Source organism: Cyanistes caeruleus, chromosome 27 (assembly GCF_971803275.1).
Source record: "Cyanistes caeruleus chromosome 27, bCyaCae1.hap1.1, whole genome shotgun sequence".
Lineage (NCBI taxonomy): Eukaryota > Metazoa > Chordata > Aves > Passeriformes > Paridae > Cyanistes > Cyanistes caeruleus.
In genome coordinates this window covers 1,947,378-1,966,367 of record NC_141727.1, presented here as the reverse complement: position 1 = coordinate 1,966,367, position 18,990 = coordinate 1,947,378, and the positions used below count along the sequence as shown (strand labels likewise).

Genomic DNA, 18,990 nt, shown 5'->3' with positions numbered 1-18,990 from the left:
GTAGGAAGAGAGACCCACTTTGTAGCAGTTTTGGGAGGACTGTGTGTCTGTGGGAGAGACTCCATTGCAGCAGGTGTGGTAGGAGCTGCTTGTGAGAGTGGACCCACGCTGGAGAAATTAATGGAGAACAGTCTCCCATGGGAGAGACCGCATGGCCTCACAGGGGCAGGACTCCTCTCCAGGAGCAGTGGAAAGAAAAATCTCGGTGATGAACTGACCCAAAGACCCCCATGCCCTGTCTCTCTGCACTGTTGGTAGGAAGGAGGGAGAGGCTGGGGTTGGGGCGGGGGGGGGGGGGTGGGGGGGCGGGAGGTGGGGCAGGGGGAAAGGTGTTTTAAGGGCTTATTTTACTTCTCATTATCCTCCTCTGATTCTGATAGTAGTAAAGTCACTTTGCAACTCTAAGTTGAGCCTGTTTTTCCCTTGAAGTGTTTTCTTCTGATTCTTTTGTCACTCATTTTTTTCCCTCTCCGCTGCCAAGCTGTAGCAGGGGAGGGTGAGCAAGCCACTCTTGTGGGTGCCTGGTGCTGGGCCAGTGCCAAACCGTGACACTTGCATAGCTTGAGCATGATAGATACCAATTCCAACTTGTGAAATGTCTAAGAACTGAATATAACAACAGCTGCTGGGCCCTTCAGCCATTTGCTAAAGGAGGTATGAGGGACATATCTGTTCCTGTTTGTTGGCCATGTACACCAGGCAATGGAACAGAGAAAAAGAGATGAAATCGTGGGCTGTTCCCAGGCACTGTTGTTTTCTATCTCCACTGCCAGTGTATTTTGGACTGTTAGTCTAATTGCCATTGGCTGCAGGGTAGCAGTGGTCGTCTTCATCAGCTCCAAGGAAAAGGGCACAAAGTAAAATCCACTGCAGGTACTCCTACACTCTTCTTCCTCCATCTTTTTCCTTGAGCAGACTGGAATAGTTCTTACAGGGAGTATCAGGGGCAACCACTAAGATGCAGTGGAGATCCTGCAGGTTGTCCGTCAGCCTCTCCTGTGAAAGGAGGGAGGGCAATATGTCTCCATTAGACTGACCTGGGGAGATAATAACAACAAAAGAAAGAGAAAAGTGGAAAAAGGAAATAGGAACCTGAATCTCTGTCACGTGCCCAAACATTAGAGACCTTGGGCATGCAGGTGAGAAGCACAGAAGTGGTGCCCCTTTGCTGACAACTTGGACAAAAAAAATCTATAGGCATGAAACAGGTTCACAACACCTGCCCACAGGGGATGCTGCTAGCCCTTGATCTCAGCATTGTGCCTGTGCTGATGTCTTTCTGCCCTCAAGTTCGTGAACCTCTCATCTTGACACTTACATAAGTTTGCATAAAAGAAAACACGTGGAAAGCACTAGGAAATGAAAAGGCAGCAATGCAGGAAACCAGGACACAGCCCCTACCATTAGCTGGGATAGTTTGCATTTGACATGAGCTGGTCAGAAAATTATGCCTTCCACAAAGGTGCCTCTGGGCCTGAGGCAGGGCAGGACTGCTATAAAAGGCAGCCCAAGTCTCTGCTCTCTCATCCACTTCTCTCACCTCCTTCTCCTCAGGAATCCTCAGGTGAGTGCGAAGATCCTGCTCCTGCTGCTTCCAGAGCAGCTCTTTCCTGGCTGTAGGTCTCAGCTGAGACGGGATTTGGGAGCACAGGGCTGGGAGCTGCTTCTGCTGGGAGAGGGCAGGGGAGACAAGGTCTTGTGCAGACAGTGAGAGGCTGGCACTTGGCTGAGGTGGCTCCTGGGCTTTGAGCTGGGCACTGCAATGTGGGTCAGGAGCTGCCTTGGCTGCAGGGTGTTTGGGTGCAGTGCTGCTTCTCATGTGTCCCCACTTTCTTCTCCTGCCTGCCCTCTGTGCCAGGTGCACCTGTGACCCCGAGCCATGTCCTGCTGCAAGCCCTGTGACCCTTGCTGCCAGCCCTGCGGCCCTTGCCCACTGGCCAACAGCTGCAATGAGTGCTGTGTCAGGCAGTGCCAGAGCTCCCATGTCGTCATTGAGCCGCCTGCTGTGCTGGTGACCCTGCCCGGCCCCATCCTCAGCTCCTTCCCACAGAACACCGCCGTGGGATCTTCAACCTCTGCTGCTGTTGGCAACATCCTCAGCTGTGGTGGAGTGCCCATCAGCTCTGGGGGCTTTGACATCTCCTGCATCACCAACTGCTTTGGTGGCAACAGATGTCGTCCCTGCTAATTCTGCTGGCAACACCCTCGCGCAAGAACTTTCACAACCTTAGGACTTGGTTCTGAGCAGGAGATAGAGCTTTGGGACATTGTAATTAGAGTTTCCAGCCATTGTTCCCTCCTTCTCTCCTTTTGCTTCTTCTTTTGCTGTCCATGTCTTCTGAAGCCAGTTCAGTGGACCCCTGTTTCTCTCCCTTCCCTCTGCAGGCCAAGCAGAGGGACAGCCCCACTGCATCTTAGTGGCTCCTCCTGGTGCCCTCTCTGAGCCACTCTGAGTATTTTTTTCCTCTACACTCAATAAAGCTGTTTTGCATCCATGTATGGTCATCTGAGTCCTCCTTCATTCTGTGACAACTCTTCCAGTCTGCTCAGGGAAAATAGCTGGAGAAAGCAAATGATGGGACTTTCCTTTGTGTTTTTTCCCTTGGAGATGACAAAGTCATCCATGGCTTCTCAGCAGCCAAGGCCATTAGGGAGACTGGCTCCAAAGGGTGTCAGGAATGGAGAAGAGAAAAACAATTCCTGGGACCCATAGAGATTCATTGGTTCAGTGTTGATCAGTCTCAAGTTATGCAGTTCTTAGTATTTGGTTTCCTATTTGTTACCGATCTCTTCGCCTTCGCCTCTGATGCTAATTAGATCCTCGTTCTTGTCTCTCCTTTCTCAGACCAGATGTCTCAGACCATGCCAGGGGTGTTGTTTGGAGTTGATGGTCCATTAATGGCCATTGATAGTCATTATCTTTCGTGTATCTTCTGTGCAGTTCCTAGTCTGTTGGGATGTTCAGCTCATCAGGCCTCACTTAGTGGAACAATACCCTTTAAAGAAACTTCAGTTCTCTTCCCCGAAAATGTTGCAAATGTCAGAGTGGGACACTGGTGGTTTGGTTCTTTTGCTTCTTTTCCTTGGGGGGAGAAGAGGGAGAAAGACTTGTTTTCTTGTGTTTGGGCTCAGTTGTTTATTTGTTTAGTCTTCCTTTCTTATCGATATTACGTATTTACTGAGTACAAGGAGTTATATACACTAGGGTAGCAAGGTGCAAAATGGAGGGGCGAAGAATCTCTCCAAGGCCTTTTATGTGTCCATTTACCCAATAACCAAATGCCAAGTAACTTATTTTCTTTAGTGACCCAATGACCCGACACCTGTGCGCTGCACTGTGTACTCTTTCATCCAATCACTCATTATTACTCAAAAACCCTTAGAGGAAGAAGATGAAGAAAGAAGAAGAACAAGAAGAGACAATGCCCCAAATCCTCCATCTTGTATTTCACATACTAATATAACTAAAACTCCAAACTCCAAACTTTTCACCCAGTGATTTAATACAATTCTATCTAATTCACACACTCACATTCTCAGTTTCTCTACGTAGTTCCAGAAGCTTTCTCCATGGCTTTAGGCTAAGCTCAGTGTTCTCTTGGATGTCAGTCTGTCAGCACAGATAAGGGAATATTTTCTGTGCCTCTTACTCCAACAGGCAAACATAGGTTGGATGTGATGATATCAAAGGTCTTTTCCAATCTAGATTCTGTGATTCTGTGAAAACTGACTAAAGTTATTAAACAAAAATTTTATACTTTATATATTTTCCAACAGAGGCAATGCTCCCCACCCCCGCAACCCCTGGCCAGATGTCTGGAAGTTCCACCACAACCCAGAGAAGTCAAAGGGTATTTAACCTGAGACACAAGGCAAGAACATATTTTGACCCTCCCTGTTTTTGGAATTTCCATAGGCTGAGCACCATCGGAACCAGAAATGGTACTGTGATTGTTCTTTTCTATTCCTTTTTTGTCTTTCTCTCTTTCCTCTTCTTCTAATTCCTTCATTGGAATTTTGAGTAATTTAAAATCAGATGGGCTTTGAGTCTATTAAATTGAACAGATTAAATTAATGCTTTGAGAAGTGTTTTGTGTTGATTGGACGCTGCTTGAAAGATTTTTGCCAAAGTTCTTTGATTTTCTAAAGTTGTCAGTAAAAGGTTTTTTGATTTTTGTGACCTCTTGAGAGTATCTTCTTGGTGTTTCTCTTGTGTGTCTAACTCAGAGTACATGATAAACCAAGGCCCATGTAAGTGTCACACTGAATGAGATTTTGGGGGCCTTACATTTCAATTGGCAGAATGAGCAGGACACTCTTGAGGTGATGAAGAGGTGTTTTATACAGAGAGAAATACTCCTTGCAGAATAAAGGAGAAAATAATTTTTGGTTGAAACAAATTCTCCAGCAAAAAGGTCATAGAATCCTGGGAAAATACTGATCTGACCTGTTCTCTAATGATAGAATTGCTAAAAGTTTATAAACCTTGTCCAGCCTCATAAAGAAGGATGTGGAGTAAGAAAAACTGGAAAAATCTGCAGTTAGTTTAAGAGAAAACTTGTACTTTGGCAAAAGATGGGGGAAAAATTTCAGCAAGTTTTGTAGATACTCCACTGGTATCCATACTGGTGGAGGCTGAACTCAAATATGTTGTGGAGCAGCAACAGAAAGACCTGATTGTGTTGCAAGTTGCCTTGGGGGCTGAAACAATCGCCCACCTCAGGGCAGATCAAGAATGGAATGCCCAGAAGAAGTTAGCCCAAAACCTGAAAAACCAGTTAAACAAACTTGTCCAAAACCAAAGAGCTTTGGAGCTCTTTGGTAATTTGTAAATTAACACTGCTGGGGGAGGTGTTGAGAATGAATTCGTTTTTCAGCCCTGAGGAAAAGGTGGACCTCCTTGAACATGATGTCACAATCCTCAGCCCCTGTGAGTTTAATGCAGCAGAACCAAAACCTCCCTGCATCCTTAACTCCACCCACCTGTAAAAACTGAGGAGGCAGAGAGGGAGGTGGGACTCCCTGAGCCTGATACCATTTCATTCCACCTCCCTGAGAAGGGGTTTGAGTCAGAAAAGCCAACCCTCCTTCGCTTCCATTCACCCCAAACTCTGCCCGCTTGTAAAGACAAAATTCATTTATCAAGAGGCAGAGTAAGCAGTAATATTTCAGTCTGCAACAGAATTGGTTAAGTTACAAGGGAAAATTTGCAATTGTCCCAAGGAGAATGGAACAGAGAAGGTTTTGAAAATTTCAGTGGCTGGGGTTGTCTTGATTTAAGATAATTTAATGAGCTGGGCACTCTAAAATGAGTAATCTTCTGTGAGAAATGAGCCTCATTCTTTGAAATTTTTAAAGTTTAATAAGGGATAAAAGGGACCTTTGCAGCACTGGATGTATAGCCATTGCTAGAGGCATGCTGGTTAACTATAATAACTCCTCTTATATACTTTTTCATTGCATTGGTTAAATATGTATTAACAAAGATTATACATATTTAAACATTATTTTGAGTTTTTTTACATGTTCCAGGAATTCCTTAGCTTGGTTTGACCCCTGGCCCATCTTCTTTGAGTACGTGCAATAGCATAGGTGTGATATCTGGGAATTGTGTATGCCTTTTCTTCACAAGGTGAATGTTACTCCTCACCACGACTCCTTGTTCGTGGTCTCAGAAAGCGATAATGATTGATATTTGAAAAGGTCAGTGGCAGAAGTCCTCTTCACGTCCTTTCTTTCGATGTTATCTGCATGGTTCTTTCAGTGTTATCAAATCATGAAGACAGTTCTAGCTATTTAAATGAACATCGGCTATTTCACGAATTTATCTGAGTTATTATCACTATTGTCAGTTAGTTACAAAAATAAAATCATTAGCTGCTTCTGCAAAAGTCATTACAACACATAGCCTCTGTTTCAGTATTTTGCTTAAGCCTAAACTATAATATATGCTTATCACACTAAAATATACAAGCTACACAGGGCCCAAGGCATTTGGCCACAGAAATCAGATGAACTATACTATATTAAAAGCAGTTAAAAGTGATAACAAACTGTACTCTATCAAAATTGTTGTGATTAATAATAATTTGCAAAAGCTGATACATAATAGCAAAAGCCAATAACTACATAGCTATTTATAACATCTTCTCTTAATTCTAACCAATCCTTTTCCACCAATAAAGTAGATTTAGTGAAAAAATGGCAGTTTACTAACAAACGGAACAGGGAAAAAATAATGGTAAATTACTGCTAAATATAAAATTGCTGAACCTAACAAAACCAATGGGAATATGGAGACATGAAATTCCATAAATATGCTTCCCAAGGTGGCTGCATGGTTTGAGGGACAAGGGAAAGACAGCATCATACCCTTTCCTTCCAAGATGGCAGGTGACCATGTGGTCCCAGGAGAAAAGGGACAAGATAATTGTAAATCCTACTGGGAAAGGCAAGGTCCTTTAGAGCAGTTCTAATGGCTGATGGACTTGACAGTACACGTGGGGTCTGCACTGCTGCCACTTCCTCCTGCCCTTCATGGGGTTCCCCTGCTGCTGTTGCTGTGCTCTGCACTGTGCAAGTGTGGAGAGGAAAGGACAGGTCTGTCCACACCAGCACAGGGCAGTCTGACCCCACGAATATGCTCGCTTTTTTGCTGCTGGCAAAGATTTTGAAGTTCATTTCAAAACAGTTTCTAATTGTGAAATGCAGTCTTTACAAGAGACTACAGTTGTAAATCCAAAGCAACTACCTTCAAAGCCAAGATCCCACCTTCACAGAAAGCTGCCATGAAAGAGAAAGTCTCAGTTTCCATATTCTTCTTTCTTGGAACGGGGGCTAATCCATCTTGACCAGCTTGCTGGAGTGTGGCTGCCTGTGGTGACAGGCAGGACCTGTGGGATTCACCTCCAGGAAGCTCAGAATTGCTATCTGTAGTTTCTCTGAGACAAGGGAATAAAAACAAAAAGAGAACCCCAAAATGAAGAAAACTCTGCCCAAGCAAGACCAACAGCCCAGCCAGGCAGTAGCCCATGGGGGTGTTTGGTTCACAGGAATAGGGACTGTGACTACATAGCTTGAATATGGCAGATATTGATACCAGGTGGTGATTCACCTCAGCCTCACATATCTGGAATACAGCTGGGCCTCACCAGGTAATGAAGGAGTGTGTGGGGTACATATCTCATCTGTCTTTGACCATCTCTGCTAACCACAGACTGTAGACCAGGTGATGGGGTGGAGGAGAAGGCAGAGATTGAGGTTATGGGCTGTCCCCAGGACTTTGTTTCCCATCTCTATTGCTGGAACCCTTCAAAGCCAGGGTCTCCCTGATGACCATTCTCTCTGTGAGGTAGCCAGGGAAGGTTCTGACACCTCCAAAGGCATGAAGTAAAATTCACTCCAGGAAGTCCCAACACTTGCTTTCTCCAACTATTTGCTTGACTTGACTGGAAGAGTAGCCATGGAAAGAAGGAGGATTTGGAGCCCAGGGCTTGGTTGCAAAACAGCTTTATTAAGTGCAAAGATGAAAAGGAGGTGCCTCACAGAGAGCACCCGGAAGATACACTAAGATGCAGAAGAGTTCTTGCAGGGTGTCCATCTGCCCTAAGGAGGAAGAGGAAGGGCAAAAGGTTCTCTCATGTTGGTTTGGGGAGACACAGATAGCTAAAGAAAGAGGTAAAGAGGAGAGAGGAGAAGGGGACAGTGGCTCAAAACTATAATTGCCATGTCCCAGAGCTCTATCTCCTGCCTAGAACCAGGTCCTGAGGTCGTGGAGGTTCTTGCCCAAGGATGTTGCCAACAGATTTAGCAGGGACGACATCTGCTGCCACCATAGCAGTTGGTGATGCAGGAGATGTCAAAGCCCCCGGAGCTGATGGGCACTCCACCACAGCTGAGGATGTTGCCAACGGCAGCAGAGGTGGAGGATCCCACGGCGGTGTTCTGTGGGAAGGAGCTGAGGACGGGGCCGGGCAGGGTCACCAGCACAGCAGGCGGCTCAATGACGACATGGGAGCTCTGGCACTGCCTGACACAGCACTCATTGCAGCTGCTGGCCAGCGGGCAGGGGCCGCAGGGCTGGCAGCAAGGGTCGCAGGGCTTGCAGCAGGACATGGCTCGGGGTCACAGGTGCACCTGGTGCAGAGGGCAGGCAGAAGGAGAAAGTGGGGACACATGAGGAGCAGCACTGCACCCAAACACCCTGCAGCCAAGGCAGCTCCTGGCCCACATTGCAGTACCCAGCTCAAAGCCCAGGAGCCACCTCAGCCAAGTGCCAGCCTCTCTCTGTCTGCCCCAGACCTTGTCTCCCCTGCCCTCTCCCAGCAGAAGCAGCTCCCAGCCCTGTGCTCCCAAATCCCGTCTCAGCTGAGACCTACAGCCAGGAAAGAGCTGCTCTTGAAGCAGCAGCAGGAGAAGAGGTTTCCCACTCACCTGAGGATTCCTGAGGAGAAGGAGGTGAGAGAAGTGGATGAGAGAGCAGAGACTTGGGCTGCCTTTTATAGCAGTCCTGCTCTGCCTCAGGCCTTGTAGAACCTCTGTGGAAGTGATTATTTTGTGACAAGCTCATGGCAAATGCAAACCATCCAAGCTAATAATGGAGCTGTGCCCTGGTTTCCTGCATTGCTGCTTTTTCATTTCCTGACTTCTGCCATATGCTTTCCTATATGAAAGGCTAATTCTGTAATTGTTGTGATGAGAAGGTCAGTGATTTCTGAGGCAGAAAATGTCAGCACAGACAGAAGCTCTGATCAAGGGGTGATGGCATCCCTTGTGGGCAGGTCATGGTCACTTTGGTCATTTCTGATTGGGTTGTTTATGGCAAAGTTGTCAGGAAATGGGCACTGGTCTTGTGCTTCTTCACATACCTAAGAACTGCAACATGAGGGGACATGACAGATATTTCTTTCCACCTTCCACTCTGCTTGTTCTTACCTTCTGTTCTCTATGTGTCCCCAGGCCAGTCTAGAGAGGATGTGTTGCCCTCTCTCCCTCATCTTGAGAGGCAGATGGCCACCCTGCAGGAGCTCCACTGCATGTTAGTGGCTGGCCCTGGTTCTCTCCGTGAGCCACCTCCTTTTCTTCTGTAGACTCATTAATGTTGTGCATCCCTACCTGGTCCTTCATTCTGTGCCAACATTTCCAGTCTGTTCAGTGAAAAAGGAATTGAAGCTGTGGGTGGGAGTCCCTGAGTGGATTTTACTTTGTGTCCTTTCCCTTGCAGCTGATGAAGACATCCCTGGCTACTCTGCAGCCAGTGGCCATCAGAGAGATCCTGGATGCAAAGAGTGGCAGTGGTGAACATGAAAAATAATCTTCACTGTGGGGGTAACAGTTCAAGACCTCATTCCTTCCTTCTCCTCCTCTCCATTATCTGGTCCATGAGTGTGGTCAAGACATGACACCCTTATGAGATCTGTACCTCCTTCAGTACCTGGCAGGACCCAGCTGCTGTCCAGACATGCAGGGCTGAGGTGATTCACAAGCTGGGATCAGTGTCTGCCACAATCAGGCTGTGCAGAGAAAAGCAATGTGTAACATTTGTCAATTGCTCCTCCGAGTGTTAACATCTAAGACAGCTACAACCTCCCTTAAAATGCAATAGCACAGAACAAAATTCCTATGCCTGGGAACACACAAAGTTACCTATAAGATGGGTTTTGCTGTGTGGCTGAGAGGCCTACTCATATGGCCTGGCCAATATTTCTTGAGGGCTCATTGCCACTGGTAGATTAACTCTTCTACTATTTCACCAAGTAACTATTTCACCAATGTGAAGCACAAAAGAGAAAACTGCTCAGCTTGTCAGTTGACAGAGGGTTGTGATTCCCAAGTGACCCTGTGCAGTGAGAGTGAACTGGAACTGTTGAACACCTGGAGTTGGGGTGAACTATCCCACCATAAAGAGAACCATGTGTGCTTTAGTTAAAAATATAAATTATGCTCCACAATCATTAACAGCCCAAAGTACATAAATGACACAAGTCAGAGAAGTTGTCTTTGAAAATCGAGCAACAATTGACTACTTGGTGTTGAGACATAATCAGGGATGTGAGGAATTTAAAGGAATGTGTTGATTCAATCTTTCCAATAACTCTGGACTAATAGAAAAGAAAGAAACAACTAAAGAATCCAGCCAGAAGTGATAGAGAGACAGAAGGACTAGATTTTGCTTGACTGGTTTCATGAGTGGAACAACATTCCTCAGCTTCAGATGGTTAGGATGGTTAAAACAATCTGTTGTACTTATTGTGATGTGATGTGGTACTCATGACCTTAAACACTTGTTCTTTAATTCAGTGCTTACTGCTGTGCAGACTAGGTCAACATAACAACTGGCTATCACACTTTAAAGAAATGATATTAAAGTCTCAAAGGGGGGATTTGCTAACAAACCAGTTCTATTTATTCAAGGAGTCTTTGCAGCAGTGGGGGCAGATATTAGAAAATTCTTTTGACTTTAGCACATAGTGTATGATTCCTATATTCATGGTTAATGCTTACTATTGTAGCAGACAGTGCTTATTATAAATACCAGAGATTAATGCGGCCTAATGCTTCCTCACTTACTTATATCAGTGATTAATATGTATTAGTCAATATTTTAGTTCTGTGTGTCAGAGTGAAGAATAATGGAGTAGTACTTTATGACTTGACAACATATTTGGGGTACTCTCACAGAGAAAAGATTCATCAGATCCGGAACCATATCCAAACAAGTCGATGGACATAATTAGCATACATGCATGTATTCAATAAAGTGATGAATATGTATTTGTTTTCAGAATACAACATGGTCTGTTAGGTTACTGGCCATGCTTAGAGGAGACATCCTCATGCATTCAGCTCTGCTAATAAAGTAACGTCACCTTTCTGACACAGGAAATTGGTTGGAGAGTTTATTTCCCAGTTTTCGATGACAGCAAGGCTTTGAGCAGCCTGGTCCAGTGGAAGGTGTCCTTGCCCATGGCAGCGTGGTGGGACAAGATTGTCTAACCTAAACCATTTGATGACTCTCGATCTGTGGGCTGTCCATGGCAGACCCTGTCTTCACCAGGGTCCATCTTCCTTTGTCTGCCTTGCAGTCCCCCTTGGGCACAGGTTTGGTCAAAGGCTTCAGTCAAGAAGGCACTGATGGACAGACTACATCTATCCATACATGGGAGAAATGTGAATTAATAGTGAAGCCCAAAGTCTTTTGTACCAACTCAACCAAAAGTCATTTACCACTGCGTATCCTGAATATGGCTGATACCAATCCTGACTTCTGAAATAGTTCAGCACTGCATCTTTGGACAGAGCTGGGCACTGCATGAGCTGAGAGCCCCTGTGAGATGTGCACCTCCTCTGCCTGTGCTTCTGTGTGCAGGCTGTGGACCCTAGACTGGGTAATGGAGGGGAGGAGGAGGTAGAGATGAGGTTGTGGCTGTTTCCAGACGTTGCTGTTTCCCGGCTGTTGGGAGAAAAAGGTTGAAACTGAAAGACTTGGAGAGGAGAATGATGGATTTGCACAAAGTGACCTTTTAGGTGGGAAGGCTGAGAATATCCATGTGGGAAACGTCACGTATTTATGGCTGATTATCCTCTGTCTCTTTTGAGAGATAATATAAAAGCTATCAGAACCTTAAGAGGCATTTCTCACAGACAATCTTGAGCCTCCTTCTGGGAGAGTGAGAGATCAAAAAACTCAAAGGTCATAAAAGCACAGCATTGTGATAAACTGCACATACATGAGACCTCTTGAGATACTGGGACAGTCAGTGACCCGCCAGGATTGGACTGACCCTAATGGTGCCACTGTTCCCATTTTATGTGTCTCTGCAGCCTGGCAGTGCCTTGGTACCTTTCAGTTAATGAGGTAATGAAATAAATCTACTCTTTGCATTTCAGCTGTGGTTTGGTGACTTGGACGTATCAATTCACATCAACCCACTCCTGTGAGCCTTTGGAGCCTCGCTGTTCCTGCATTGACTGCGCAGTATCCAGGTGCATTTTCCTCAGGTCCAAGGGGAAAGGGCACTAAGTAAAATTAAGTTTTGGGACTCTATCTTTTATCCTGAGCAGACAGGAAGACTTTCTGTGGAAAGAAAGAGAACCTGGAGGACAAGGCTTGGATGCAAAACAACTTTATTGAGTCTGAAGAAGAAAAGGAGGTAGCTCACAGAGAGCACCAGTAGCAGCCACTAAAATGCAGTGGAGCTTCTGCAAACTGTCCATCTGCCTGTGCTAAAGAGGGAGGGAGGACAACACATCTCCACTAGGATGGCCTGGGGAGCAAAGGAAAGAAAGAGAAAAATAAAAGAAGGGAACAATGCCATGAAGCCCTAAAGGAAATATCCCAAAGCTCTATCTCCTGGCCAGAGCCAGGTCCTGAGTTCTTGGAGATTCTCAACTTTCCCAAAGTTGCCAGCAGATTTAGCAGGGACAACATCTGCTGCCACCATAGCAGTTGGTGATGCAGGAGATGTCAAAGCCCCCGGAGCTGATGGGCACTCCGCCACAGCTGAGGATGTTGCCAACGGCAGCGGAGGTGGAGGATCCCACGGCGGTGTTCTGTGGGAAGGAGCTGAGGACGGGGCCGGGCAGGGTCACCAGCACAGCAGGCGGCTCAATGACGACATGGGAGCTCTGGCACTGCCTGACACAGCACTCATTGCAGCTGCTGGCCAGCGGGCAGGGGCCGCAGGGCTGGCAGCAAGGGTCGCAGGGCTTGCAGCAGGACATGGCTCGGGGTCACAGGTGCACCTGGTGCAGAGGGTAGGCAGAAGGAGAAAGTGGGGACACATGAGGAGCAGCACTGCACCCAAACACCCTGCAGCCAAGGCAGCTCCTGGCCCACATTGCAGTGCCCAGCTCAAAGCCCAGGAGCCACCTCAGCCAAGTGCCAGCCTCTCGCTGTCTGCACAAGAACTTCTCTCCCCTGCCCTCTCCCAGCAGAAGCAGCTCCCAGCCCTGTGCTCCCAAATCCCATCTCAGCTGAGACCTACAGCCAGGAAAGAGCTGCTCTGGAAGCAGCAGGAGGCTTCCTACTCACCTGAGGATTCCTGAGGAGAAGGAGGTGAGAGAAGTGGTTGAGAGAGCAGAGACTTGGGCTGCCTTTTATAGCAGTCCTGCCCTGCCTCAGGCCCAGAGGCACCTTTGTGGAAGGCATAATTTTCTGACCAGCTCATGTCAAATGTGCACCATCCCAGCTAATGGTAGGGCTGTGTTGGTTTCCTGCATTGCTGCCTTTTCATTTCCTGCCTAATTTTGCATGCTTTCCTATATGAAGGCTCATTTCTTTAAGTGCTACGATGAGAGATTCAAGGATTTCCTGGACAAAAACGATGCTGAGTGCATTTAGAATGCTCAGAACATTGGCTTGCAGCATCTTCTGCGGACAAATGTGTTCACATCTGCCATTCCTGTGGGGTTTTTTTGTCCCAGTTTTCAGGAAATAGGCATCAGTCTTGTGCTTCTTTCCCACATGCCTAAGGACTGCTATGTGGGGGGACATGACACATCATTTTCTCTTGCTTTTCCCATCTCTCCATGATGGTCACTCACTGTTGCACACAGGTCTACATCTGCAGGCAGGGTTGGATCCTGTTGCTCCTGTAACAGTGCACAGAGCAAAATTGTGTTGGCCTCATTTGGCTCATTCTCTTTCTGTGTAATCTCTGTGTGTCCTCTGGGAATACCAGGAATTGTCTGGGGCCTGATCCTTCTCCAAGATACCTGAGTAATTTTCTGCCCCACTTGTCCCAAGCAGAGTTCCCAGAACTGCACATATTTCTGTGTGTTCTTGACTCTTTGCTGACTCTGTGTGAGCATATAGATCTTTGCATTATTCCATGCAGGTGTGTTTGAGCATACGTGCATTGTTCTGTGCTTCGGTGACCTTTCTGAGGGCATGTGCAGGTCAGAGCAGCAGGACTCTTCCCTGGAATGTTCATGATCTCAGAGAAAAACATCTCCGCTTTGACATCAGGAATGGCACTTCGTACGGAATCATGGCTTCAAGCTGGCAGACAACTGGAACTGAAGTCAGCTTTTGCTTCCTGCACTCTCCATTTCTTGCTTTAAAAAATGGGGGAAAGGCCAAGGAAGCCTGCACACTTCCGCAGGTTGTTATCATGCAGTGGATTCCCTTCTGGTGTAATGTTGCTGGTGACCAGGGTGGGACACAGGCTCCTCCTGTCTGGGCCAATGCCAGATGTGCTTCTACAGCTCAGCAGCCTGGTGCTGACTGAGCAGGGCTGAGACCTCAGCCTGAGCAAATGGGTCTTGGACCAAAGGAATCCATATTCAGGTGTTGCTCTGCTGTGATATGTAGGACAGTTGGCTCAACCCACATAGCATAGCTGTGTGCTGCTTCCTTCCCTTTAGTGGCGGTTGAGGGTTTGAGTCTTTCCTTTTGATTCTTTTTCCTCAAGGAATTTTGTCCCATAATTTGCTTGGAAACAATAATGACTGAGTACTTAAGAAAGACAAAAGAAATGGCCAAGATCAGGGGAGGAGGGCATTTGGCTGCACTTCTCTTATCTGAGGGCTTCTGGCAGAAATGCTGAGAGGTTTGGACTGGGAAAATGGAGTTAGCTATAGTCTCTTTCACTCTCGGCATTTGGAGGGGAGACAGGCTGCGGTGCTATGGGGAGAATTTATCACCACTGCAGGGTTTTGTCTCTGCTGCCTTTTTTCTATGGTGAGTGGAGCTCTGCTCATAAGAGCAGACATTGCACTGAGACCTTATTAACACTGTACCTCACTAAAAGAGGGACTTTTCACCATAGGCTCAGTTGTCCAGAATCCTGAGCCCGCCTACCCTGTCCTGCTCAGAGAGGGCTGCCACTTTGGGCTCCCGCCACTTCTTTTACACTGCTCTGGGTTTTGCTGAACTGTAGCCCCACACCCCCTGCCTGCAGAGACATCCCGTGGTTCCAGCTGCAGAGCTTCTGACACATCTTGTCTACCACCCCAGGAGTTTTGCTCATTCCTGACATTCCAGCTTGTTGCTCCCAAGAGTCCAGCTGTGGCACTGGGATGGGCTACCCCAGGGGGTTTGTGAGGCAAAGCCTCTCTTCCATCCCTTCCTGTCTCGGCTGCCATCACCGCCTGTTCCCTGAGCCCGCGCCACAGCGCCCCCTGCAGGCACGGGGGAATCACTGCACCCGCTCTGCCCAGCCGGGAGCCACCAGCGCCCCTGCCGGCCATGCCCAGAACTGCAGCCAAGGGGAAAGCGCCTGCGGCCGAGACAAGGCTGGCCCTGGTGTCTGGTTCTGTTTGGTGCTGCTGCCGGGGTGTTGTTTGTTTGAGTTGTTATACAGACTAGAAAAGAACTGTTATTCCTATTCTCATATATGCGCCTGAAAGCCCCTTAATTTCAAAATTATAATAATTCGGAGGGAAAGGATTTGCATTTTCCATTCCAAGAGAGGGTCCTGCCTCCCTTTGTCTTTCAAACCAAGATGGTGGCCTTGCTTGGAACTTTGCTTCCAGGAGGCTTCAGCCAGGTCCAACTTCTGTTGCCACAGGAGGAAGTTTCAGGCTGAAATTCCATTACTTGGCCCTGAACAGAGTCACAGCTCCAGCTGTGACACATCTGTGCCTGTATCTGGCCATGGACCTCACCAGGTTCTATTTGGACTCTGACATATGTGTGACTTCACAGCTTGACTCGGGGCTTTCCTTACCTCTACGGGCACTCCTGGTGATCGCTGGATATTGTTGAACCTTGAATACTGTCATGAGGCCTCATCCTGACCTTGACTCACTGACTTGTCTTTCCAACTTGACTCCAAACACATGCAAGACAGAAGCTCAAGGCAGAACATGAACAGGACATTATAAAGTTTTCCATGTTTTCAGATCTGGGACCTTACTGGGATTTTGGAGAAAGCTGGGGTAGGTTTCCTGTCTGTGGTGTACAGTGGATGTGCAGAACAGAGGGCAAAATTGCAACCCTGAACTCCATAAATGCAGACCTTTGTTGCCTTAGGGATCTGCCAGGAAGAATCCTTTGGTAAAGTGCTCTGTGGGTTCAAAGAGGCCCAGGGAGAATACAATATACCACAGTTCAGATCTCCAGATAATAACATTATGGAAATGGCCATAACTAGCTCCATCTGTTCAACTTGGCAGAGACATGATGTAGATCTACCAAGGACTTTAGGCTGTTGCATTTTTTTGAGCATTTATTTTCAAATCTTACAGCATAATATCTTATTTTGAGATTTTTCAAAGTTGCATATACCCTTTATTGAAGCCAAAATGTTTTCCTGTTGAATTTTAAATGTAATAAATTAAATTTATTTTACACTCTATTAAATCAGCCTGAACTGGTTCTTTTCTTCTGAATTGTTTACTCACCTAAATTTGCTTTATACTCCCTTGTACCCCCTGTTATATGAAAAGTTTTTTGCTACAGTAAGAAGGTTACAAGATCCCAAGCACTGTCCCCATGTTTTACAAAGCCAGATCCAGACAGCTAAAGAATGGACTCAGTGCTGGCCAAGCCTGAACTTCTCAGTGGCACTGGTCAAGACTTCATGAAAGCATATAAGAAAAGGCAAAACATTGCATAGAAAGTGTGGGATGAAGAAAAACAGAACCAGTGGGTTACATTAAAAATCCAGGAAACTCAAGGCTCAGAGAAGAAGATGGAGGAGGTACCTCTGGTGATGGGATGGAGATTCTCTGCAGCCCATGGGAGGGATGATTCCTGCAGTGCACGGAAGACCCCACGCCAGACCAGATGGAAATCTGCAGCAGGAGTGTGGCCCCTGGAACAGCCTTACCCAGAAGGACTACAGCCTGTGGACAGGACGCTCATGGGAGCAGATCTTGAAAGACTTCAGGCTGTGGGATGGTGTAGCAGGGCATCTTACCCCCCCTAACAGTTTATCTGTTTTTGGTTAACTGGTCAGATAACTCAAACAGGACAAGCTCTCCTCTTGAGAGTTATTTGGGTCTCATGGGCCACAGCAAACTTCCACAAAACAGAAATCTTCTGTACATTCCATGGAAATGTGTGGAGTTTCTCCTCTGAGTAGGGACACTGCTTTGTGGTTACTCCCACAGAGTTAAGTAAAGGAATGTGTACAAAATCATCATTTATGTGGTAAGTTACATTTAACTGCTAATCAATTTGATTTCTTTTTCTATCTTTAGTACCTTGATATAGTGCACTGTTTTATGTTATGCTATAATCTACTAGTAGTGCTTTAATTTAATACCTTGTAGTAAGTAATTCTGATTAAGATCTTTCATCTGTCATTTTTTGTCTGTTCATTTGTCTTAATAAATAACTCATCTTTCATAAATATATCTGATTTGCCATTGTTAAAACTTGTGGGACAAAGTGGCAAAACTTCAACTGTTGATACTCTAAGGCTAAGATAAGATCCAGCCACCCCTGGACTCCTCTCTCTGAGAAGGTCTTTAGAGAACAAGGGGGGTCTTCTTAGCACCTCGTGACTCAGTGGCCAGGCTTCTTTAATAAACTGTCTGGAACTCTCTCTCCAGCTGAGACAGATCAGCTCACATCTGAGCAGGGAAAAATGGGGGGAGGAAGGAAGGACAGAAACGGACAGTTGTGCTCTTCCCTTTATGTTGAATAATTTTTATTCTGAAATCTTTCCTCTTCTCTTTCCCAGGCACTGACCAGGCACCCCCTATTGTACTTCTCCTGATGTTTCTTGCACTAGACCTCTCTGGTGGCACCCAACCTCCATATTTCTGTCTCTCCAAATTTCTTGCACAGTGAGCCTGATGGGAGTCCCTGTTAAGAAGGGAAGGTAATTTTGATCAAGTGTAGTTAAAACTTGTTTACAGACACAGTGGTATGGATGTCCAAATATTCTCCTTGAGAGGCATTTGACAATTCCTTCATGCTTGGGGATGGCTTCAAATACCTGAGCACTAATTACATGAAACACTAAAGCTTTCTAGTGGCTCTTCCCAGGGATTCTGGGGCCACCCAGGGCTCCCCCACATGAAGCAGTGTCTCAATATTGTACTCCCATGGCTGAAGAGGGTGGTGTTTCCGGAACAAGCAGACTCCCCACTGTCTGCAACTCTTGAGACTATGGCAGCAGAAATGATGCTGGGTTCATGATACTTCAGTGATGCGCTTTGATTGAGATCCCACTATCTCCAAATTGCTCTGTTGCACCATTGTCATGAAAAAGAAAATCTGCTTCCTGCAAGCCCTGGTCATGTGTACATTGGTTTTGGCCCACTCTTCAGCCAGTCATCTTGGCCCACATGGTTCTCCAGATGACTGGCCCTTCTACACCAGAAAAGGCATCACTTAATCCAAGTCCCTTGATGTGGCCTCTGCTGATCCTGATCTGGCAGCCACTCCCACCCTGTTGTGTGTGTCAGAGATGACTAAAGGCTAAAGAACATGTGCTGAGGAAAGTGTCCTGGTTTAAAAGAGAGCTGTTTTCCAAGGAAGGTGGGAAGGTTCCTGAAATGGAAAAATGTCACCCTCCCTCCAAATTGTTATAGCTTTGAAATTACTTTCAGGCAAAGATATGGGAAAAGGAAAGCAGTTCTTTACTAGACTATGCATATATATATATATATATATAATCACACACATATAAAAAGACAGACAAGCAACAACAGCAGCAACACAAACAAGAGCTAAATTACCAGTAGCAGCCTTTTCCTACCCATGAAGCACTTCCCCCTTTGGTGTAGTTACGACCACAACAAGAAGGGAGCACTGAGCAGCTCCAGTGACTCCCTGCAGCTTCAGGGCTGTTCCAATGCAAGATCCAGACCGTCCTGGTTGTGATGGTGGTTCTGATGAGGGAAAGAGAAGAAGAGTTGACTCCTCCAGCACCCACGTGAGCAGTGATCAGTCTTTGGCACCATTAATGAGAGATGGTACATGCTGGGAAGGGAGGCAGGGCTTAATCACAATGTCGAACTACCCTACAGAGAAAAGATCCAGCAGGATTGTTGCTCTGGCTCCAGGCAGCCCTTCATGGGGTGGCTCAAGGG

General features: G+C 46.5%; 3 pseudogenes; 1 reads left to right on the top strand and 2 right to left on the bottom strand.

Moving 5' to 3' along the window:
- The first annotated feature begins 1,858 nt into the window (after positions 1-1,858).
- On the top strand, positions 1,859-2,188 carry LOC111944609 (feather keratin Cos1-1/Cos1-3/Cos2-1 pseudogene; annotated as a pseudogene).
- Positions 2,189-7,806: 5,618 nt separating this feature from the next.
- LOC111944610 (feather keratin Cos2-2 pseudogene) lies at positions 7,807-8,136 on the bottom strand (annotated as a pseudogene).
- Positions 8,137-12,414: 4,278 nt separating this feature from the next.
- Positions 12,415-12,741, bottom strand: LOC111944611 (feather keratin Cos2-2 pseudogene; annotated as a pseudogene).
- Between the last annotated feature and the right edge of the window lie 6,249 nt (positions 12,742-18,990).